We start from the raw sequence: 25,191 nt of genomic DNA, 5'->3' as shown, positions 1-25,191 counted from the left end.
CTGTGTCCAACGGTGTGGGGCAAAGAATTGATGAAGAAGAGAGAAAGAGAGAGAGAGAAAGAGAGAGGTGAGGGGTTGGGAAAGGAATTAAAAGTCCTACATATGTCGTTGGTTTCGCGGCACAAAGGGTTAATGAAGAGTCAAGGCAATGATTGAGAGAACCAAGCGAACGAACAATAAAAAAGGTAAAGGCGAGGAAGAACGGTAATGGGACATTTCTCGCGAACCTATGAATTCTTTTTGCCCGAATGCTCGACTCCCGCGTTACTCTAGCGTGCAGCTTCATTTCTTTTGCGTCTATTACGTGTCACGGGGTGTGACGCATCGCGTTTTGAAATTCTTTCCGTTTCTGTAGGTCGTGCGACCTGGTTTCATTATTTTTTCTTCCGCTTCGTGGCAGGCGAATCCGAACGCGCCTTGAAAAACAGTCTCCCTCCCCCATTTTCCTTCGCTGGAAAAACATATTTCACGCGTTAAACGAATCTCGCGAGCAAAAATATTCGTAGATTTCCAGAAGAAGGAGAATCTCGTTTGCATCGTGCCATTTTTCTCAGCCGCGATAGACGGAACGACGCTTCTCAGACGTATCGCAGATTTTAAATATTCAACGACACCTGAAACGAATCACGTTGAATTATGTACGATTAGTTTACTCGGAGAACTTTTCTCGGGCTCGCGTTTATTCGACGATACCATCGATAAAGCTACATTTTTACGATCAGTGCGAATCGACTCTCTGTCGAGTTTCACTAATCATTCTAAAATCGAATTACATCGAGTACGATGGAACGTTACTCAAAAAATTCACCGATATTCGTTCTTTGATATTTCTCATTTTAGTCGGATCATCCCTGACGCCAGTTAATAGAACCATGAAACGTATAGAGTAGAGTTCTCTTTGCGGAATATATTTATCCGCGCATGTTACACGCATCGATACACCAACAAACTATCGGAGAGCGATGCGGTGTTTTGTAAAAATATGCGACAAAACGGTGAATTTCATCCGACCATTTTATCCATTTTACGTGAACCGAATATTAAAAAATGGGAAAGGAAAAGCCAAAGAATGAAAAAAAAAAAAATAAAAAAACATATACATATGTATATATATAGAGAGAGAGAAAGAGAGATACCGTTTCGTCGATGGAAATAGGCCCAAAAACGGGAGATGATAAAGGGATTTATCGGAACGTGGATGGTCATGCTCTATTGGTCAGCTGGACGTTTCCGAATCAGTTTTTCGATTGTTTAATCTACTCGAGCTATTTCACTTCGTCCGCTGCAATCTAAAAGCTTCGCAGGGCCACGTCGGTGTTTATTGATTTCCGAAGTCGAATGCCAGAGCTACTCTTATTATTCGAGACAGAACCGATGGTAAATTCGCGAAGAGGGTGTTAACATCGAATACCCTTCCCGATTCTCAATTATCGTCGCTTTGCCCAACTTTCCGTCCGAGTATCTTCGACCAGGGGAACTAAATCCGCCTCTTTCCTTCTCCATCCAGCTGAACTCGCCGCCCGACCTTCATCGCCCGATAAAACTTTAGGGAATTATTTAAATGCCTCGCACTCGATCGACCACTCTCTGTCGAATCCTGCAGAGTAATCGCGAACGATCCCAAACCCCTGCTACGAATTCAATCATGCGACCTCGCCGTTCGAATTACTTCCCGGTAAAGCGAGACGTCCTTCTTCTGCAAGAAACGACGACTCCAGGATACCTAGACCAGTATCTCTGCTGTTAAATGCACGATCGATTTTACGATTTTATTGTATGCATACCTACCCGTTGCTCGTGTTGCTGGGATTAAACTTGTCGATCGGTTTGTTCGTTTTGTCATCGTAAACGAGTGTGCACGAGTGTCTTCGAACAGAACACGGTTTCAGATATTTGAAATTAATCGAAGTCGAATCGAAGAGATTCGTCGTTGGTCGATAGACAATTTTCGACGTAGTTTCTACCGCCTTATTTTTTTTGATTTTTCCTAATGCTTCTTAGCCGTTGAATGTAACTTTCGTGTCTTTACATTTCGTGCCAGCGAACAAAGCGATTTAATATTTCTGGTTACTGCTTTTGTCTTATTTATTTACGAAATTCACAGAGAATTTGATTTTTTAATTGCCACTAACATCTTTATAAAGTGGACACACTCGGCTTGTTCGTTTTGTCATCGTAAACGAGTGTGCATGAGTGTCTTCGAAGAGAACACGGTTTCAGATATTTGAAATTAATCGAATCGAAGAGATTCGTCGTTGGTCAATAGATAGTTTTCGACATAGTTTCTACCGCCTTTTTTTTTTATTTTTCCTAATGCCTCTTAGCCGTTGAATGTAACTTTCGTGTCTTTATATTTCGTGCCAGCGAATAAAGCGATTTAATGTTTCTGGTTGCTGCTTTTGTCTTATCTATTTACAAAATTCACAGAGAATTTGATTTTTCAATTGCCACTAATATCTTTATAAAGTGGACACACTCGGCTTGTTCGTTTTGTCATCGTAAACGAGTGTGCACGAGTGTCTTCGAACAGAACACGGTTTCAGATATTTGAAATTAATCGAAGTCGAATCGAAGAGATTCGTCGTTGATCGATAGACAATTTTCGACGTAGTTTCTACCGCCTTGTTATTTCTTTTGATTTTTCCTAATGCTTCTTAGCCGTTGAATGTAATTTTCGTGTCTTTATATTTCGTGCCAGCGAACAAAGCGATTTAATATTTCTAGTTACTGTTTTTTGTCTTATTTATTTACAAAATTCATAGAGAATTTGATTTTTCAATTGCCACTAATATCTTTATAAAGTGGACACACTCGGCTTGTTCGTTTTATCATCGTAAACGAGTGTGCATGAGTGTCTTCGAACAGAACACGGTTTGAGATTAATTGAATCGAAGAGATACATCGTTGGTCAATAGACAATTTTCGACATAGTTTCTACCGCCTTTTTTTTTTATTTTTCCTAATGCCTCTTAGCCGTTGAATGTAACTTTCGTGTCTTTACATTTCGTGCCAGCGAATAAAGCGATTTAATGTTTCTGGTTACTGCTTTTGTCTTATTTATTTACAAAATTCACAGAGAATTTGATTTTTCAATTGCCACTAACATCTTTATAAAATAGGCTCGGCTTGGCAAACGTATAGAGTGTACGCGTATCGTAGTACGTAGAAATATACAAAATATCCAGAGCAATGTACGCTGGAGGAATGAGATACGTAAATCTCCATTTTAATGTATTCTTTGATATTTCTGTAATTTTGTTCGAAAAAGTGCGATTTGGCATGAAAATCCGCAATCTGTTATTCGATAAAATTCTCAACAACGAGACAACGCGTTTCTAACAAATAAGAAACGATGCTTCATAGAAAATCGATAACGAGGAAACCACCGAACTTCTGAAACTTTCCACTTTATATATAGCGCGTAAACGCATTTTTCTCGCGTCTATTCGCATTCTCCTTACTTATTTACATTTCGCTACTTGCGATACTTTATTACATACTTATGTCGTTTTTAAAAGGAGCTTAAGCACCGTTATAGTCATTCTCGAAGTTAATGGTGATCTCAGGTGCGGCGATTGTGCGCTGACTCGAAGAGAACGGCTCCAGGTGGGTCGAAGGTACAGTGTCACGTTAATAGGCTCGCCAGTGTAACTACCGTCGTGGTTGTCTTGCCTCGTTAATTGTCGCAGCCGCTTCGCAATTTATACTTTGCAACTGCATCCGGCCGTCGAAGAAGCGATACTCTCCGCATCGGAACTTTCGTCCAGGAAACGGATACGCCAAGGTTAGTAGCCGCACCCGCGCGAAGAAAGCGTGATCTTGATTTCTCGAAAGGGAAACCGGTCCCGATTTAATTAACCGAGTCGCTTATCTAAGTGTCTGCAATTTTTTGCGCGTTCGAGTCCATCGTCTGTACGACGAAGTTCGCGTTGAATTTTGTATCAAGGTCCTATGTTACGACAGAAATTGTTGAATAAATTTCTTTGGCTTTATTAGGGGTCGTACTGTTCCGACCACGCGGTAGATTTTATCCGAATATCCGCTCCGAGTCCTTATCGATGTTCCATTAAGAATCAAATTTATGTTCAGCTTTATCGCGAATTGAAACGAGTTTGGTAAACAGTAGCCGAAATTCAGATAAGCTACAAAACGAGTAGGCATATTTTTGAAGGATTTTATCGTGGATGGTTAATTTGAAATGGTAGATTTTCTGGTTACTTTTTCCTGCATATATTCCGCTATTTTATACTTCAATCTCAGAGTATTGTGCTAGAATGTACGTTAATTAAGATACGGTCTTGCGTTTAGGATTCGTCGTACACTCATTCGTAGACAAAAGACTCGTAAAATGCAGAAACGTAACATAGTCCAGACCTAATTCGAATCATTGGTTTTACGAACCTTCTACGCTATTCTGCCGTTGAAAGTGCTCAAGTTTCCAGATAGGTTTTATAGTAAGAACCGAAGTAATCTAGATAATCTTTCGCGAGCTTTCTCCGCGAGTAATTATACCGTAGATCATAGATCGTAAATTTCGCAAAAATGTTGCAACGAGTCGTGTACAAGTATGCGCATGATGAGGCGTTACACTCGAATTTCAAATCAAATGAAACGAAAACGATAATAGCGTAAAACGTGAAACGTTAAAACACCATTCGAGCAATTACAAACACTTCGGACAATCTGCATCTTGACATTTCCGATTCTTTGACTAATTTAAAAAATCGTGTTAGATCGTGGATCTACGTTCGAATACGATTTCCAAAGAGCATTCCGCTAAGAATCCAACCGTGCGACGTAATGCCACGCGAGGTGGATTCCAGCGAAGGTACGGTATTTCAGGTCATCTCGCAACAAGAATGTTGTTGCATCGGAAAAAGGAGCCTACTCCCTTTGGCGAATCGCAATTGTGCAAACGAAATTAACGGCAAAGGTCGCCTTCGTGTTTTCTACGAACACGCTTATTTGTACCGCCTTAACGACCATTAATTCCGAACGGTCGTGTAACGAGCTCCTTGTCGGAATTTATTAATTCGCGTTTTAAGCGACCTTAAGAAACGTACGTAGATGAACATCGTTGGAGTCGACGTGCATCGAACGCAACATATTTGTCGAATGTTTAGAATTGTTCGAATCGTTCGTTCCACGCATATCTATCAATCGATAGATTCAGAATGTTGCCAGGATTGTTTCGCAAATCGTAAATTATGCTATAGCAATCAGCCAGCGTTGTATATCTGATTCGCTTCACGATCGGTCGTTTGGTTCATCCACGTGTCCCTTCGTTCGTTATCAACGCCAAAATCAATATTTTCAAAGGCAATTAGTTCGGTTGCCTTGTGAAATCGTCTGTTCGTTTCAACGAAACAAATGCGATCACGGTGTCCCGACAAGGACAGGTTCGTCGCAGAACAAACTTGAAATTAGAAATACCGATGGAAGACGGAACATGAAATTTTGAGAACCTCGATATATCATATTGGTTTTCTAATCCCTATACAATGGTGACTTTGAAACCAGTCCAATGAATTTCTTTACGATTCTCGCCAGACGTTACGAACGTATACGCAAAACGTGATTGTCATTATTAGCGTTATATACTGGAAAATGGAATGCTAGGATTCTGCGAGAAGAGCGCATGCTTGAGTCGGCTATTTAGTTCAAATTTTGCACATAGTTAGTACATACCATGTGCGATAGCACACGTCTGAACGCACGAACGGGCAATTCGAAATTTTGCCAGCAAGTCATGATCGAGGAAGGAAGTTTATCGCGCATTTGCTACGATATACGTAGAGATACGCGCGACAAGTAAACCGTACAATCAATCGATTAATAAAAAAAGGAATCGTAATAATCCTCGTTTACCTTATTACTCTTCCACTTTGGCACCATATATGGAAAACAGAGGACCTTAGACGTTACGATTTTCTCTCGCACACACGTCACCCACGCGAAACGAATCAACGACCAGAACTACAAGCGCAACCTTCGCAATCGCGAAGATCATCGCGTCACCGTTAAAACCGGTAATTATTCCCCGATACAAATTTTACGCGTGCATGAAGCAACAGCGGCAGCCAAGCCTCCGCGGAATCATTCACGGTAACCTCTCACTCTCTCCCTCTGCCTCTCGTCTTCGTGGCATGGGACCGTAACAGCGGAACGGAGAAAGGAGAAAATCGTGAAAATCTCGCGCGAGTGAAAGAGAGACGGACGTACGTGCGGGATAGAAGGTGCGTCCGAGAAAGAGTGGAAGGTACGATCGGGAACGGCGATCCTTTCTTTCTCCTCTCCTTCTCCCTCTGTCTTCTGGTTTCTCTCTCGTCGGTTCACCTGAGAATCGGGGAATGTCCTCGTGGCGAGAGCAGTCGTCAGTGTCTCGGTAGACCTCCATCTGGAGCCAAGCTCTGTACAGGAAACGATCGGCCGTGTTCGTTCGCGTGTCATTCAGTGTCACGTGTCACGTTGAACGTACGCTTGTCGGATACCGAAACGGAAACACGGTGCCGATGACACTGAGAATCCCGAAGGTAGACGAGAAATCACGGTGATCGTAGCCTCAGTCGCCGTCTGCGACGTCTTCCGGTCCCGCGTGTTTCCGATTCGATTTGCCTGCACGGCGATTCGCACCGCCAACGTTTTACCGTAGTCCGGAAATCTTGCCACGAGAAACATCCTGCCAGTGGTATGTGCGACGCGAAGATTTAGAGGAACGGCGTCGAAATGTAAATAGCTGTAATGAGAGAATTCCGGCAGCGCAGCTTCGATCGTTCGACTCACGCGGAGCGCGTCTTGTGATTTTTGAAGAGGAGTTTGGATAGGTGATTGTTAGAAAAGTGGTACTTAATTGGATAGTTGGTAGGACGTGATTTGTTTTGCTTTTTTTTCTGTTTTTTCAAACAGATTGCTTTTTCAAATTGTCGGTTAGATAAATATCTTTATTGGCGTGTGTATGCGCGTGCTTGTGCGTGCATGCTCAAGTACGATCGACATCGATGCTACGATGTTCTACGATTCTCGTCTTTGCAATTAAAAATGATATTGCATCTTGAACGAGTTCAAACACATAGTACACACGTAAAATCGAAATCGATGTATGCAAGCGTCACGAGGAGCGTTTCTTTGAAAATCATGGGAATATTTCAAATTTACTTCCCCTTTGAGAACAAAGACTCTACGAAGACTCTTTTAAAAGATTTATTTCGTTCGACGCATAACATCATCCGTTTATCGTGCCAACTGTTCCATCCTTTGTGCGATCGTAAATTTTCTATCGCTCTACACTTTGTGTAACCATAAATTGCCCATCGTTATTGTAAAACGTAAACCACCTGTTCTTCGACACTTTTCTCGATGATCTTTCGACCAACTTTAAACCAACGGCGATTAAACGGCGAGAAAGAAGCGCGATGCTAAACGTAGACCGTCACGACCAATCGATGAGGAGCATTGTGCAGCTAATAGTCAGTTCGTTGGATGTTAAACGAGGCATAACTCTTTGCCCGCTATCCTGATGACACTGCATCAACACCACGGACTCAGCCGTTGGATCGCAGCGTAACGCGACCACGAAGGAAATTGTTCGAAATGACGGTGGGCTGAAAACCTCGACCGCGGTTCGCGATTTGCGTGCAATTTAATCGAACGATTCGACTGAATTAGACGCGCCGGATGATCGTTGCGGGGGCGCGTTGTACGTAGCTGTAATCGGGGGGAAATAATTTGTTTGGTCAAGCACCAGTTACGCGAAATCTGATTGGCTGCAGATGATCGATTGGTTTACAGGCCACGCGGAGGAATTAGGCTAGTTATCGTTGCTAATCGTTCGACCGTGATTTCCATCGTGCGGTTCGATGGAAGGAGAACGATGTTGCTTGACAAAAATTGACCACGTTGTTTGGTCGCGTGAAACGAATATTTTATCGCAACAGATGAAATCTTCGTAATTAAATCCCTTTAAATCAGTGTTTAACCGTTGGATAATCGATCGATGTTGTTTTGCTTGTCTGATAATCGTGTCTTCGATTACGCCTCGTATCGCAACACGATGTTGCGAATTTCATTCCGGTGCGATCGGCGTTGATCTTTTCTTTAGTAAGCAATTAAGGTAATTTCCGATAAAATCATACTCGAAGTAATTGTAATAAACGAAACGTACACGAAGCATATTATATCGATACGTATAAAGATTAAAATTACGAATAAATCGTTCGTTCGGATTACGATACGATAAAACATGCTCCGGCGCGGGAAACTGACGCGGTTTTCTTCGATAAATCCGAGAAACATTGTGCAAGAACATTCGCGCCAGTTGTTCGTTTCCAGATCGAGTCGCTGGCTACCAGTTTTCGCGCTCACCTTTAAGATCTGGGCCAGCAAAAATCGGAGACTTTGTCGGCTCACGACAGGAGTGGCTGCACGATGTTACACGACATAACGTATCGCGAGAAGCACGAAAGAGGCGGAAATCTTCGTGGCATGAAGGAGACTGCGATTCCTCTTTGATACTGGGATTGCCCCTCCGTTTGCAAATCCACTCTTGCGTACGGTTTAAATTCGCGGAAATCTTCTCCGGCAATTCCTTTCGGGGCAAAGGACAACACGTTCCGATCGTGCGATTTTAGGTTTCTCTTGCGATATCGAGGTATCCAAGTATCTTAAAATAGCATACTTTTACGCAGTGAGCATTTTTCTCAAGTTCAATTGCATTTTATTTGTGTATTCTTACTTCGTTTCACGCAGGTTGCGTAACACGTTACGAATTTTACGTTACTCTTATTTCTTGTTATGCAAATTATATAATATTTTATCGTGATATATACGTGTTGAATCCACAATCCTAGAATACCGATGCTTCTTCTTCTGGTCATTGAATTTTTCAAAGTATTATTTCAAGGAATTATTTTCTATTTTGTTTTCTATTTTCAAAGTTTCGTTAAACTATACTTGTTTACTCCATTGTGAATCTTCCATACCTTTTTATGGAAAATATACTGTATCACGGGATAAATAATCGAAAGTTTCAATCTCGAAGCTTATTCTGGTCACTCTTTTCCGACGTATCCAAGTTCGTTTGTATTCCGCAAATATATCTTGAAAATTATCTTGAATTCTATTTGTTCTCTCCTATGTGCGTTTTACGTAATCTTTTATATGTCCCTTTTGATGTAAAATACAATACGTCAAAATACCATGAAAATGTGATACAATACACATTTTTATGTACAGTCATCGTACAGCCTATTATTATACTACCATACAACGATACGTGACGTTAAAAATACTCCATACTCGCGACTTTTCGAACGACTATTCGTATAAAATACACAAAATACACAAAAGATATTCCCTAGAGGTCATTCGATCATCGATTCCACAGCGTTAGATCACTCGTTGTCAGTCGTCGCGTATTCTCGAAAACATTTCTACGTCAGCGTCTTACTTTCTAACACGAAACGTCGAAATGTTTCCAAATCGTCGCACGAATATCCTATGACCTCGAGCGTCTTTGTTCCCTCGTTGGAATCGCGTACGCCTCGATCGAAGCTTCCAGTCGCGTGTCAACGGCGTTTGCCAGCGAATCTTTCGAACCGTTCCGTGTTTTCAGTGTGTCGTTTCGGTGTGTTCCAGCTGAAAGAAGTGTTGCACGAAGTCGACAAATTTTAAGTGGCGTTTCCAGTGCCGCAGGTGCGAAACAATCTTATGTGTTACATGCTGTGCAAGCGAAACGGTTGAGAAAGAGAGAGAGAGAGAGAGAAAGAAAAAGGGAGCGGTGGAGAACGCCAGGGGAGGAACTCCTTTAGCCAGCTCGAAGAAACGGTGAGTCAAACAGCATGATAAAGTTTAATGGCTCTTGCAACCGGAACTTTTGATGCACGACCGTACTGCAAGTGCTGTTATAGTTTTCGAGATGGTAGTTTCGTGACGTCACCGAATCCTTTATCGTCTATCAGTTTCGTTATCGTGATTAGACTGCAGACTTTTATGCAAATCTCTATGCTCGAGAATATTACTAAAAGCATAAACCCTCGGCAGAAAATTGTTTTATCTATCATGTATTATACGCAACGCTGTACTCTGGATATTTTATATATTTATCATGTTATATGCAATTTTGTATTTTTAAATTTCCTATAAATGTATAAAAATCCGCGGAACGATCATGATGGATGGTTGACGAACGAGCTACACCGGTCAGTTTCGTATCGTGAAAAAGTATTAGCTTTACCATCACCGTATAGCGGATTTAAGTTTTAAAACGGAATATATACTGGGACCTCCTATAACGCGCAAGTTTATTTTTACGTTTCGCGTTATATACGAATTCCGGGTTATAGGCCATAACGCGGATACAGAAATAAATTCTTTGAATTAACGTAACTAACGTTGTATAGAAATAACTGTCGCGGATAATACATAATTGATTCTATCTCTTTCGTTACAGTGTCTATTCATATTAACATACATTGGAATATATAATAATATAATAATCGTATAATAATACGTATAATAATTCGTTCTCGATAATAATAATGGCGTAGAAATAATTCGTTCGAAATATCAAGTTTAATGGGAAGAATAGAATATAAAAAATGATATCAAAATAGCAAAGTCCAAGGTAAAGTTACCGTTGAATGATACAAAAATTACGAAATCAATTAATTTTATTTAACTTCCGTACACTGCACGTGCTAAACTGTGTACAAGCTTTTCTTAACAAAAAGTATACGAAACTGAATACAAACGTTTCTACGTTAAATAAACGATCCAATGCATCCGTTCTCGCGTAGAATCTTAATTTTATTGTTCATTCGTTATGCAGGAATATATTCTTTGGGAACCAAACGATCAATTCGAATAGAGTCGATTAGTTTGAATTTTATATTACTCGAATGACTAAATTGATCAGTTATAAATAGTTTTTCTCGATAATCAAAAACGATAAGCAGTTGAGCAGACAACCGACAAGTAATTAAATAAGCAGAGAATTATTTCCGTTCGCTGGAAAGTAACTTTCTGCGGCAGTGGAACTGTATTTGATAATTTTGATATACGAACCGTACGAGGTGGAAAATTAATAAGGGGCGCTGGAAACCTGGTGATATATAATACGTGGAGTTTCGTTTCGTTTCGAAGTAGCTTGACGGAAATTTACAAACGTAATTACGTTTTGGAACTTTATTTAATTCGCTCGTACGTTTGAACCATTTTTAACGTTTTATCCATAACAGGAGAAATTGAATTTCGCGTTTGGTTCGTTAATACCAGAAAAATTCCAGAAAGTAAGTTGTATTTTCTTATATAAGGCTCGTTAGTTTATTTTAATATTTCGTTTCTAGCTAGTCACAGGTTACTCGCCAAACACGTTTCGCTTATTCCTCCTGTAAGACTAGTTTACGATCTAACACTTGTTCCAAAATGTTGTCGGAAATATTGAAATTTTTACGCTTTTCCTCGCGAACAAGTTATTGCTTCCATCACGTAAAGGTACTCTCGGGAGCTATGCAGTTTCCGTTGAAATTATGATTTCATATAGTATCCGTAATAGTAGGAATATTTCAAATGTATAAAGTTACTCTTCCTTGATACTGCTTGTTGCGTGTGTACGTTGAGACAACACCGGCGCGTCGCGTAACAAGAAAGAAGATGGTTCCTTTTGTCAAGCTAAAGCGACGCGACACGATAAATTTTCATTGGGTGGTGTCCCCGTTCTCGAAGAATAAATCTGAGAAACAAATGAACGCACGTGTTTGCACATATGTATGCACTCGGATGAAATCCTATATGATAAAAGTTACCTGTCAGTCGTAGCAGCAAGTATTAATAGTATTTATTTCATTTAGAATTTTATTTCCTCATAGACTAAGAGTTGAAAGATCTTTTCACTATACGTTTCAAAGTTACCATATTACTTGTTATTCTATTGGGTTGGCGATTAAGTGATCGCGAATTTTGGCATTGCCACCTAATGACAAAATCCGTAAATAATTGACAACGTTCTACAGTTACATAACATGCATAATAAAATAGGAAAGGAAATACGAAGTGAAGGTTTATCCGAGTTTAAGACTTAGTTAACATTATCTTGTACAATTTCTTGCCATTTTGATAACAGTTTGCCACTTTCATCATCGTAAATGATTTTAATAAATCACGCGTTTTCCACGAAAACGAACAAACAAAATTCACTTATGGACTAACCCGATACTTATTTACTCGAACCATAACCGAGAGAAGGCTGTGTAATAAAAGACACTCGAACGTACGAACTGCTTTTATTTGCGTTTTCATTTCCACCGAAGAAGTGGATTCCATACTGAGAAAAACCTTGTACAGAGATGCTTCGCGTTAGCATAATTAATCCACATTTTTACCGCTAAAGTTCTCAAGTACCCTTCATAATTTAAAAACCTGATCCAAACAAATCTTTGTCCGAGTCCTATTTTTCAGTCGCGTTCGCTAAAATATGAATCTGCATAAATATCCGTATTTTAGCAGCGACGAGTACGAAAAAATTGTGTATGTCGAGTGGGTGCTGAGGCGAAAAGTTTGAACAAGCAAATGAAAAATGTGATACTAGATCGATCAGTTACAATCGTACTTTTCTAGAGAGCGAGCCCGGTTTACTTCGCATTTTTGCCAACACATCAAAAACCTAGAACCCAAGCGGAAACGCGTTTCGCTCTAATTTGAATATTTTATGTATTTCCACGTGTTACGCGTGTTCTGCGCAGCTTCGCGTTTCCAAACTTTCCTTCCAATATGTAAGAGTCGAATGAAACGTAGAACCCAGGCAGAAATTTCTTCCACTTTTCTTTGGATATTTCGCGTATCTTCGTATATTACTCGTATGCTGCGCAGCTTCCTTTCTCCAACTGTTAGATTTCCCGTAAATGCATAAAAATTCGCGGTCTAATCGTGACGAAAATAAACCGGAAGCAGGATACGGGGCGCGTGTCGCGTAATTTCTGAATAATTACACAACTGTTGATTTTTAGAATAGTCTTTATTTTTTAGACTTAGAGTTTTATTACAAAGGTCAATATTGTAACTGAATTGGAATTAAAAATGAAACTGTTTGAACTGTCTCGTACCATCAAAGAAGAAAGCTCGGTGTGGGTGTTCCCTTTGGAACTCAGAACGCGGATTCGTTGTCCACACTTTTTGGTGGAAAAGTGAGGGTAACGATCCGCGATGCCCATTGGTAAATGAATTAGGTAGTAAAGACAAGGAGAGCTAGATATGGCTCGTGGGCATCCTTGTTTATGGGAAAAGTCTTATCTTGCCAGGCACCCGCTTTCTCCGTATTAGGTAAGAGTCGAGTGCAACAAACATAAACCGAAAATGTTTAAGTGAAGAAAACTGAAGCTGAACAGATTCGGTTTATGTCGTCTTCTTAGGCCTGCTGCGAGTTATTAGAACAATAGATAGGTCTTGGCGTCCGGACTACGAGGAATCTCGCAAGGACCGTCACATCTGGCGTACCACATGGCAAAAAGGAAAGTTGATTCGTGACACGCGAATCGACGAGGCCAGACGTCAATGAACGAATTTACCGAACATTTGCCTGCTAATTCACCTATGCAAGCCGTGTAATCCGGTTATGTTGTTGAAACCGCAGGAATGTGCGGCTACGTACCTGTGCGGCTAATAGTACCTCTCCTATCCTCCGTGTATATACACGTGTGCACGCGTCTATGCGTGTGTATACGGCCAAGTTTCGTACGTACGTCAGTCGCGTGGCCGGTATGCGCGGCTCGACCACGAACAAAAGGGTGAGAAAGAAAGGAACTGGGTCAATGTGATTTCGCCAACTCTTTCCCTAGGTGCGATCGCAATTTAACTTCTACGACCGCGTGCTCTATGTTGTTCGTTGTGTTTTACGAACCATCGTTACCCCATTTCGAGCTCTTCCGCTCGACGCCACGTTTACGCGAAAACAAGCCCTTTAATCGGTTTAACTTGAACGATTTTGAACAACAAACAAAATGGTGGGATTTATCGCCTTTAATTACAAGCCTTCTCGCCTTCTGTTCGTTCGCAGTCGAATATTTGATACCGACAAAGATTCTAGTTTGATCACTTTCACTCGGTGGCAATATTTTGTCCCCTGTTTCAGCGACGCTTGGAAAATGGATCGACGTACACGCTGCAAGAACTTGAATTCCAACTGGTCTCGATATCGTCTTTCCTCGCGGATAGAGCGTGTCCTGCCTACGCGAAATCATATTGAACGGGTTAGATCAGTACGAACCGGAACAGTCACATAACGTTACCTTCTATTTACGTAAAAAAGGAAGAAGACTTAAGACAGCGAGAACTTAATTGCAACTGGTTGATGGCCAGTTGCAAGAAAATCTCAACTTTGTACGCACAAGCTTTATTATATGTACATAGAAAGTGGTGTATGTAAAAAAATGTACATGAAAATTGGCTACTGCAATTGCATCTAATCCATTCTCGTGTAATTGCTATATTTTTCACTTTTCCATAACGATGATCGCAAGCTAGTTTTACTCCTCGTGATTTCCCACAATACTTACGATTCGAACGATAAAAGCATAAATAGCAATACAACGATATAATCCATTTATTTAATTTATACTCCATACAGGATGAAAAGTATGATTATTACGATCGGAAGAATAATACGAATCGCGTGAAACGATCGTTTTCGGGTTAGTCGGGTAACAATTTAAATTTATTCAGTACGTAATCGGTTCAGGATACTTTAATAGGGAAAATACCTGAAATATCAGTAGCGAACGTAGCTTTAAATTAACCGAACTTAATACTGCCGATCGTCATTCAGCGGATGAGTATCGCGATTTACATCGTTTACGCGGATGAACTAAATTTTCATTCAGGGGGTGAAAATCGTGAATGGGGTGGTCCGAGGTAGAAAAAAATCGGGAATAGGGTGCAACGAAATGCCATGGCTCGACTCGATTATCGATTCCGCATCCCCTCGAACTCTCCGTTACGTGTCCCGCAATCGAATTGGCCGGTTTGCCGGGGCTTGCCGAACGTTTGCCCGCCAATTTACTTAGGCACGACGTGCGTGAACCTGCGACAACCTCGTTAACGTTATCGGGTACACGGTAACGTGCAAATGCGCCGCGATTATCGCCGAGTGCAAATTGCGCCGCTTAGCCTATCCCAGAGGTTAAAATTTTCCCGTTTCACACCCTCGATGTAACAGGTTCCGCGAAATTAAGAAAGAATTCGGAATTGACTTTATACGATAGTTTCTTTGGTATCGATTCAGGGAGTTTGAAGGTTTTTATGAAATATAAGATCTTGATAATAACATCAGCGTTTACAATATGCAGAGGATTTCCGTTTTACGATATTTTAAGGGAAAATATTTTCGTTCTACGGATTATATTTTATTTAAATCGGATGCAAGGAATCTAAAGTTTAACGGTAAATGGCTGACGGTTTATTTACGTTTCCACGTATATTGCGATAAATTATTATTTTTGAGTAAATAATATATCAATCGCGAGATTATTTATCATACTATATGTTGCTGTTGATAAACATTTTTGAATAATATTTTAACGAGTAATTATACGAGGCTCCATATAAATATTAATTATTCGAGTGCAATAATTAAAAGGGTACGAAAAATACCTCTGCGATTCGTTGTATTAGATTACGCACAGCAGAAGCAACTCGTCGTTTGGTAGGGTTCGTTTCCAAGAATTTATGAAATATGTTACTTTCCCAGACAGACAAAAGTTGGCAAACTGTCGGGATAACTTCATCCCATAAGGACAGAGTACGTGTGAGTTTAGGTACAAAAATGGAAAGCAAACGTCATGGCAAGTAACATAATCTAAAAGAAGAGTCAGAGAGAAAAAAGAAGAACGTAGTGGAAGAGAAAGCTTAGAACGAACGGTACACCGAGCGTTGGATTGTTAGAAATCGATCATCGAACACCTAACTCTATCAAGAATTGCTCGCTAGAATCGCATTAGTGTTCGCTATCGTGTTAAGAGCTTTTCGCTAGGCGAAAATAGGGGAGAAAGTCTTTCTGACGTTATCCTCTCGGAAGTTTTGAAAAGCATATGCGCCATCTAATTCCAAGATACTTGCCAGTCGCGGAGTAATCGTCGAGTGAAATCTCGAGTGGAAGTGAAATCATAGTGGCGTAATCAATCATATGGTGATTAATTAAGTCGCTTAGTTTATGATTAAGATTTGTAGTTCCTGTTAGGTTTCCCTGCGTCACGCAGAAACCATTTCGAATATCATGTTGATTTCGAGTTGATATCAACATAGCGTCGTGTCCAACGATTATAGCGATTAGCTAACATTTTACCGCGAATTCCGGAATAATATTTAACGGGACATAAATATCAAAGATTTCTGGGTCGAGTTTCGAGCAACAGTCCGGCACGATTGTTAATTTCCGGCTTGAACGTCGTATCGCGATTATCCTTGGGTGCAAATTGCACCCAATCTCTTGATACCTCGAAACGGACTTTAGAGTTCTCTGACGTCTTAATGGCCTTGGCTCGCGCTCGTAGCTTCGCTACAGATTTAAACAGCCTCCGCTTGGGAACGAAGTTAACTTCTAGTTTAACTGCGGTCGCGAATCTCGTGTTTTGTTTTCTTCGCGGCCGGAACTTCGTTGGACTAGGTCCGAACGAAATTAAGAGAACGCTCGCGACTTTGTAGCGTAGTGACCAGCGAATCGAGTAGTTTAACTTTAAATCATCAACGTAAAATCGTGTTCGATCTGGCGTTTTGTAATTGTTGAAGTGGTCGTCACTTCTAAGAAAACATAAAAGATATAACTTAGAAAAAACGAAGCTGGCACCCCGCTGGGGGTAGCCACCCACATGCTATATTTATTTTTATTTTTTTTTTTTTCGCCGATAAGATATAACACTTTACCAAATGTCCATAAGGACAAATTGTAAAAAACCAAAATAAAATAAAAAAAAAACTTCTAAGAAAACTCTACATCTGGTCTTTTAGTTTTCTCAAGCACCAAAGCCATCGACAGCGTACAGACAAAAGACTGCGTCGAAGACAAACCGTAAACTGTACACAGGCGACGTTGGCTTCAGGGTTTTCAGTCATAGGGTAACACTGCTAGTGTCACTTCGGAGGCACAAAAGATCGCGGAATTAACGGATCGCCGGTGATCTCCTCGCGTCGCGGTTCGAACAAAACGATTCTTTCACGAATAGGGTGAAGAAAATAGAACTTCGTATGCGACAATGAGATTTATTGCAGAAATCTGACAGAGTGACGGTTACAACTGCGTGGTTCGGAATGTTAGGACAGACTGACTCGAGGTGCTACGACGGACTGTTTTAGCGCTGGTTAGGAAGGTCCTTCCACCGAGGGTCTAGTCCCTTTGGAGGGGCCTTTTTAGTTATCGTTTCAACAGACGTGGCATGCAGGGTGTTCGGTCTATCTGGTTACTGAGCGGATGGTTTCCTTGAGTGTGTGACACTAGCGTGCGGATCTGGATCAGCTCAATTATATTCTGATTTGTATTTACACTTCAGTATTTAAAATATATATTTTCTACCTTACAATTTATCCACGCGTTCCTTTGTATTCACATACATCTAATAACATCAACAGTAATAACACGGAGTCGAACTGTGGAATTGTACATCATGGATAGTTGAAAAGTTGTCAAGTCTGAGTCACAAGCATTTTGATTTTTAAACAATTTGTTATGTCAAATCGAAAAATCTTTGTTTCTTTTCAAATCGCTCAATTTTGCTAATTAATCGATTCTTTCGAGTCAATTATATAGTTAATAGGAAGATAAATTAATAATCGTAAAATACAATGGTATTTCTATTTAAAACATTGAAATGTACTATGCTAAGTCAAAAATAGTAAATACGAAATCCGATCATGCGCAAGATAAATAAATTCGATATTTGAATTGGCAAACGACTTACGGTTCACCATATAGCACAGCACGTATCTGGTTGTAATATCCAGTGGAAGGATAATAAGTTGAGAATAATATTGCAGAGATAAAAGTGATTTTCTTTGAGCGAAAAAAGCTTACCGATGTAATTAAACGATTTAACACTTAACCGATAGAGATCGAACGGTGTATAATAACATTTAAATACAATTTACGCGACATATGTATGACAATAATTAGCGTAGAAGTGAAACATTCTGAAATTAGATCGCAATTCGGTTAGCAACGAAATAGCGGTATTTATGTCGCTGTGCATATTGCATCGCGTGCTTTTCCCTGCATCGATGTAATAAATTGAATCTCGATTCCGATTGTTTCCCCCGTTGTTAAATATTTACAAAGTTCCGACGCGCGTGCTGTGTGTGTTTTTTCCTGCAATTTGTTCCCAAGCAAACAAAATCGGCGAACGTACGTTCATCAAAATTGCATAAATTTTATCGCAACTGACTAACCAGTGCACCGCTGTTTTTTTACAAATTATCAACGTATCGACAATCGTAATCTCCGAGTCGGCATATTCGTTGCGTAAAAACGTAAAAAAGCGAAGGGTTGTATCGATCGCCATTATTTGGGAACATTTCGTTAATTTCGCGATATCGCGGTTACTCTTGTCAGATACTTGATTTCGATATTCGTTGAACGGTGATCGATTTGACGTGTGAATTTATATTGCATCTCGTTCGCAATGGATAGATCTGTAGGGCTGAATTGGTTCAAATAAGTTGCTCGATAGAGTGGAATGCCAGTTGTTCAAATATCGATTATTGGATGTTTGATTCGATTAAATGTCGAGTGCTGGTTCGATTACTCCCAATTATTTATACGATAAACTGTCTTGTCTGCGTTATCGATAACTTATTCCTTTAAGATTCTATCAACCAATAAATCTAACACCAAGTTTCATTAATCTTGTATCAAATGTCGAATAAACATTAGGATACTAAAGTTTCATCCATCCACGTTCTACGTATTTAAGTTCTGTTAACCGTCGGTCAATCTCTTCGACGTAATACGATAATTCCTCTAGTTGAACATTCCTCGCTTTCGTACGTGTCGTTTTATTTCTCTTACAAATGAATTGCGTACATCATGGATGCGCCAAGATGGATCTACTTTTATTAACTTCGTATTCCGCGATTATAAAAAATTATAGTCAAGACAGCACTCGGTTAGCACGCGAGGAAAGATTTATATCAAATTGTCCGACCAATTAACGTTCCGCTAATCACAAATCGCGAAGGATTTTACTCGCGAATCGCAGAACACGTCGCCGAAGTTGGATCAGAATTCGCGTAATCTCGGCATCCTTATTTGCATAGCGTCTTATGTCAGCCAATCTGACGCAACAAATACTATAATTCTCGTTACCGCGATACTCGTCCCATTTCCGACACCGCAAGTGCGACAGCAAACAGTTTGAAACGGAAGCAGTCGAAACGACCGAGGAAGTGGAGGTCGTGCGTTAAACCGCGAAACGTCGCGAAATAATTGTCATTGCGGTTTCGCGCTTGTCATCGAACCCGTCATTATATCGCGTTCCACGTTGTTTCGCGGGCACAGCGGATCCTGTCATTTTCTCCACGCTATCGTCGTCCCTTTCCACTCTTTTCTCTGCCCCTTCTGATTTATCCTTCGTCACGTCCATTATCGTTTCTCGCGACTCGTCTTTAATAAAGCGACACCAGAAGGGTTCTCGAGATTCGAGCATAAATTTTCGAGGCATTCCTAAATGTAGAACGTTATTTCCCCGCTCTGCAATCTATTCGAGGACGCAGATGCTGTCCATTTCTAACGGAAACCCTCTTTCCTCCACTTTTAAGTCGATACGGAACTTCTGTGTTTCCTTGTATAATATATAGGGTCAGTGAAGCGCTCGTCGTATTCGTCGACTAAACGTTAAAGAGGAAATATCGTAGTGGCGCTGGAAGATGGAAGAAATACGAAGAATAAGGGTTTCCGAGGACTGCGAGAAATTTTACGGCGAGGAAGTAAATAAGTCATAATTATATCGTTATCATTGTGAATCACAGCATAACTTTTTTTAATATTCTGGGCTTTTAAAATTTGTTTAGAGTAGAGTGGTCTTTTAATCGAAAGGCACTAAAGTTTAATCGAATTTTAACGAAAAGATAATTGTACTTTTCTTTATTTCAAATTAATTAATAGGCGAATAAAGGACAGTGTAGATAATAAATAATGAAATTCGTAGTCAGGCGGAGATCGAGATTGATATTTTATTTAAGGAACAGCTCGGCGAAGGTGAACAAAGTTTCCGTCTTAACTGGATCTGTTCGGGTGAAAATGCTTCGGGTAAAAAATAAAACTCGAAAATTGACGATTATTTTCGCCAAAGAAAACACCCCACCGAGCGAGTTGAACATTTTTTATCGAGCGTTTAAAGTAGCTTTCTTTTGTCAACGTTTTTGGACGGAAACGAGGATTCGTTTGAATATTCAAAGGACCTTTTAAAAATGCTGTAAAATTCACCGATCCGTTATAAATTGAAATTTTGAGCAAAATCATCGCGAACAAAAAAGAAGCAACCGTACTGAACGTTTCTCAAATATGTTGAATAATACAATGGACAAAGTAATTAAAAAAACTGACCATTTTATTTCTGCACGGGAAAGTCAATCGCAAAGTTCCACGATAAATTCCAGTCGATTTTCATGATAATCGATTCCACGTCGGCGTGTTGATCGCTTAAAAATTCATGCTTGACTATGGTCAGATTATTCAAACGATGTTACGTCGAAGTCTTTTCAAAAGTAATCACAGTCATAGCGACTTCTATGTTTATTCAGGCTCTCGGTCGATTAATCGAATAATCGTCGATTTTAATTCGTACTTTCTATATCACCGCGCCGCGTTGGTTTTCTGGAAGAGCGACACGCAAAAATAAATTTCTCAGGAAACACAATTTGAAACGGAAAACTCGAAGTAAGAAATTATCGACGATTCGACTATTTAGCAGTGAACAAATCGTCTTCCTCTTACGATTTTATGTTCTAGACTAGATTGACCGCGTAGTAGCGGCGCCTCGAAAACAAAGGAATGTGAACTGTTCAGTTAACAGTCTGGTATGGAAGAAGGTGAGACGCGTGCAAGCGTGTATCGACGAATATCTTTGAAATCGTTTATCAAATAAATATATAACTATTCTAATATAAATTCTAAGTATAAATTTAGTATTGCTATATCATTATTTTGGCAATTAAGGTCTAAAATTCTCAACAGATATAATATCCTTCAGGGTGTCTCGTAAAGTATCCACGCATATTACTCGCTATTAAGAAATGAGTAGAACGTTTTTCGTACCAAATCTGTCAATATCGCAACATCAGCAAACAACAGGGAAATTTTCAATATTCAACAAAAAGGTATCCAATAATTACCACCGAATATTATTTTCCTGCGAATATTAAAACACGTATTATTTTATGTTGCGTATGATAAACACGCGGTAATTAAATTCTCATTATCATTAACTTTTTCTTCGCGTTTCGTATCAAAATTCGAAATATTTACCAGGAACAAAGGCTTGCGGCTCATTTGATAAATAACGCGATAATTAACAACGATGTTTAAAAGTCATTTAACCCGCCGCCCCGTCGGAGGCATTTTATCAATGCGATACGTAACCGATCGAAAGCTGTCGGAATAAATTCAAATTTATTCTGGACACGGTGAGGCGGCCGAATCGACGTGCAGGCGTAGACCGTTTAAAAATTCACGGCCCGACTCTGTGGTCAGAATAAAAATTTCCAGCGACACGGCCGAACGATGAAGGTGTCGTTGCGTCGATTGTAGAAACAACGAGTGCCGTGCGATAATTGCTCCGCGTATATGCCGACTGCCACATTTAATTGCGCCTACCTACGTCACGAACCACGAGCGATATATTCAATCGCTAATATCTTCTAATGCTCGTTGACGAGCCACGCTCGCTCTTTTCTTCATCCCTGTCACGCGAACGGTGTACGATAATTTCTCTCTTCTCCCTCTTTTCGTCCTTCTTTTTATGTCGTTTCTGCGTCGTGTTACCATTGAGAATTGTGGATTTTAATCGCCGAAATAAATATATAAGAACAGTTAGATTACACTTGGGGTTGATATCAAAATAGTTTCGGATTTAATTAATATGTGATTTTCAAGATATTCGTCGATTGCGTTTGCACGCGTCGCAGCACTCTCTTTGTCTCACCGTCTTCTATACCACGCTACTGTGACGCCAACCACGTGAGAGACCAGGCCGCGCTTCGGGGCCGATGGGGTGATGACGGAAATAAAGATCTGGCGGCACTCGGCGACGATGTATGTCGCCGAGGCGAAGTGCCTAACGAACCCTCGATATCCCAACGGTCCTGTCGCCGAATGTTCGAAAACGCCTAACAAACGCGTGAATAGTGGGGATATCGAGGGATGACGAAGAAGAAGGATCAGATTCCTCCGAAAGTCAAGTTGTAAGAGCTTCGGTCTTGAAAAATCGCGCCTAGAGTTCAGAAGTAAATGGTAGCTAGTGAAAAACGAGTGTCAAGAAATAAATTCTCTCTTTTTTATTTTTTTATTTTTATCTTTTATTTACATCTTCGATTCTCTTTCTTATTTTACGTGACACTACCAACGGAACAGTTGCATTCATTTGTTTTACGACACACTGTGCGCGCACAGACTCTCACACACTCATACTCATATTTTTTTTTTATTTTTTTTTATTTTGGTTATTTTACAATTTGTCCTTATGGACATTTGGTAAAGTGTTATATCTTGTTGGTGAAGAAAAAAAAAAATAAAAAATAAAAAATAAATATAGCATGTGGGCGGCTACCCCCAGCGGGGTGCCAGCTTCGTTTTTTCTAAGTTATATCTTTTATGAGGTCTATTGGGCGTTTCCTTTTTAGTCTTCTTGCGATGTTTGTTGTGTTGCACGTTTCAGCTGCCAGCTGGTTCGGGTGTGTTTCTATTCTTACTCTGTATCTTGTTGCGAATCTGGTAATCTCTTCCTTGACCGTTGGTATTCCCAGGTCTTTCCGTATACTCATATATGTGTGTGTCACTATACATGGTTAATCTTGTGTACACAAAATTACTCATATCTCAATAGTTACACTATGGTTAAAGTAGATACGTATTGGGACAAACTGGTCTTTCTGATAAATGAGACGTCTGAAGAGTGCGTATACATAAATCATAAAAAAATATATGTATACGTTATATATTTAGGTATATTGATATTATGAGTTGATCGAAATGTTCGATCATGTTCTCCTTGTTGCGTTTACATGGTAACGATCGAATGAAAGACTGTGGAATTTTGTAGTAGTATGGCTAAATTAGTGGTTCTCTTTATTGGAAGGTAATTACGTGTTTACTTGTTTGTTTATGTTTGTTTAGCGCGTACAGTGGAATTTGTTCGAACGGAATTTTACTTATTTTCCATGTGATTGTACTATGTAAATGTAGGATAATTTTGTGGCATTTTATTTAATGATATTATTTATTATTGATCGTTAGTTATATACTTGTTCAGTGCATAGAAAGGCCATTTATTTGAAGAAAATTTAAGTTAGCGCTTGATTAAGTGTTTTGTCGATTAAACATACTTACAGGGATGAAACCGCGGAAACGAAAACATCATATTTGCGGGAAAAGTCATTAAACTTCGATCGTGCGACGCTCCAATAATTTCATATAAATGGAATTCTGCTATAACGAAGATTCCATTTCTTTTGTTGAATAAATTGCCCAAACCATAAGAATGTACTATTTGTCTGTTCACCTTTTTATCACATCGTAAAAGACTTCATAAAACGTAATATTGGACAAATTTTTGTAACGAACGTCCCAGTACGTTCAACGACCATCATTTGTATAAAGGAACAACCGATGAAAAGAGAGGCGTAACTGCGTTAATATCCAAAGTTTTCGCAAAATTTTCAACGAACTACTATTTAACAATGAAACGAATTTAAATGGTAAAGAAATTAAAAAATGGTAAAGAAATGGTAAAATTCAGCAAAATGCAATCCCCCTTTTGCGGACCACCAATGAACAACCAGCCAACAAAAATATTAAACGATATAACAAACGGTAATTAAATTAACATATCTGCGATTCTCTAGGTTTCGATCGTATTATTAGTACGTCGCGCTTTGTTCCAACGTTTCGCGAACATCCCAGTTCGATAAATCTTTGATAAGTTAGAATCCACTATGCTTACGAAACGTCGGAGCAAATGTGTCATCGGACAGTCGTGAAAGTTTAAAGTTTGAAATAATTAAATTGCTCTTGATACGCAAGCGTCCTGGAATCCCATAACATATTTTACGATCTACTTATAACAACGCGTTTCACCAATACAGATACGTGTGAAAGAATAAGGGAAATATCGTAACGAAACTTACCATGTGTCTAGAGCGTAGAGGAACGTTCACCGTCCGACTATCTTTTTCTACGTCGCCCAATGATATCGTGGAAACGCGTGGATTCGAGACCTAATTACAGGGGCGATGCAACCGTCTCGATATCTCGAACGGTAATGCTTTCTAATGCCTGTCAACCGGATGCACGTGTCCTTTTGTTCCAAATGCACACGAAGCGAAGCAAAAATTGCACGCTCGATCTCGAGGCGTTTCGCGATTTTGCAACGTCGATTATCCGCGATACGCGAGATAAGCGCGCGGATTTTCCGCTCGCGACAGAAACCGGAACATTCCAAGAGGAATGTAGAGGGAATTCGGGTCACCCGGTATATTTTCAATGGAAAGCAGAGATCGCGTTAACCGGCTTCCCACTCACACACCGGTGGAATAATTTCGTCGCAACGGCTTTGTTTCGGAACGCGAGACGTCGCAAAAATGTTAACCCAAATTGGAGGGTGTTTACGAAAACACCGTGGAACGAATTTCATTTCGCGTAATTAACCTCGAGAGCGGAGCCACCAAAGTGACGAACGAGGGGAATAGCAAGCTAGACAACGAACGAAAAAAAAAAAAAAGAAAAAAGATAGAGTTTGAAATTTTTCTGGGCCGCGGTCGTTGCCTTTTGACACGAACGAATTTTTACCCCACTAATTGGCTTTCTGCTTCTTGCACGTTGTTTCCTTCCGAGTGGCGGAACGTTATTGCGAAAGAATTTCGAAGTTTTAACTCTGCAGAAAAGTTTTCAGCTCGAAAGATTTGAATTTCCGTAATGCGAGATTTCAAAATCTGGATTATTTA

At 40.0% G+C, this 25,191-nt stretch overlaps 1 protein-coding gene across 4 annotated transcripts in view; it reads left to right on the top strand.

The window, feature by feature from the left end:
• The window catches only part of LOC132916316 (uncharacterized), a 223,853-nt gene that overhangs the window by 34,090 nt on the left and 164,572 nt on the right, over positions 1-25,191 (top strand). For 3 of the 4 annotated variants that reach the window (XM_060976219.1, XM_060976217.1, XM_060976218.1), the window contains exon 2: positions 9,634-9,822. The gene's annotated coding sequence lies outside the window, so the exon portion shown is untranslated. Of the gene's footprint in view, positions 1-9,633; positions 9,823-14,144; positions 14,371-25,191 lie in introns of those variants that run through there. The other variant, XM_060976220.1, reaches the window with a different exon arrangement.

The sequence above is a fragment of the Bombus pascuorum genome, chromosome 2 (genome assembly GCF_905332965.1).
Source record: "Bombus pascuorum chromosome 2, iyBomPasc1.1, whole genome shotgun sequence".
NCBI lineage: Eukaryota > Metazoa > Arthropoda > Insecta > Hymenoptera > Apidae > Bombus > Bombus pascuorum.
This window is presented reverse-complemented; position numbering and strand designations above follow the sequence as displayed.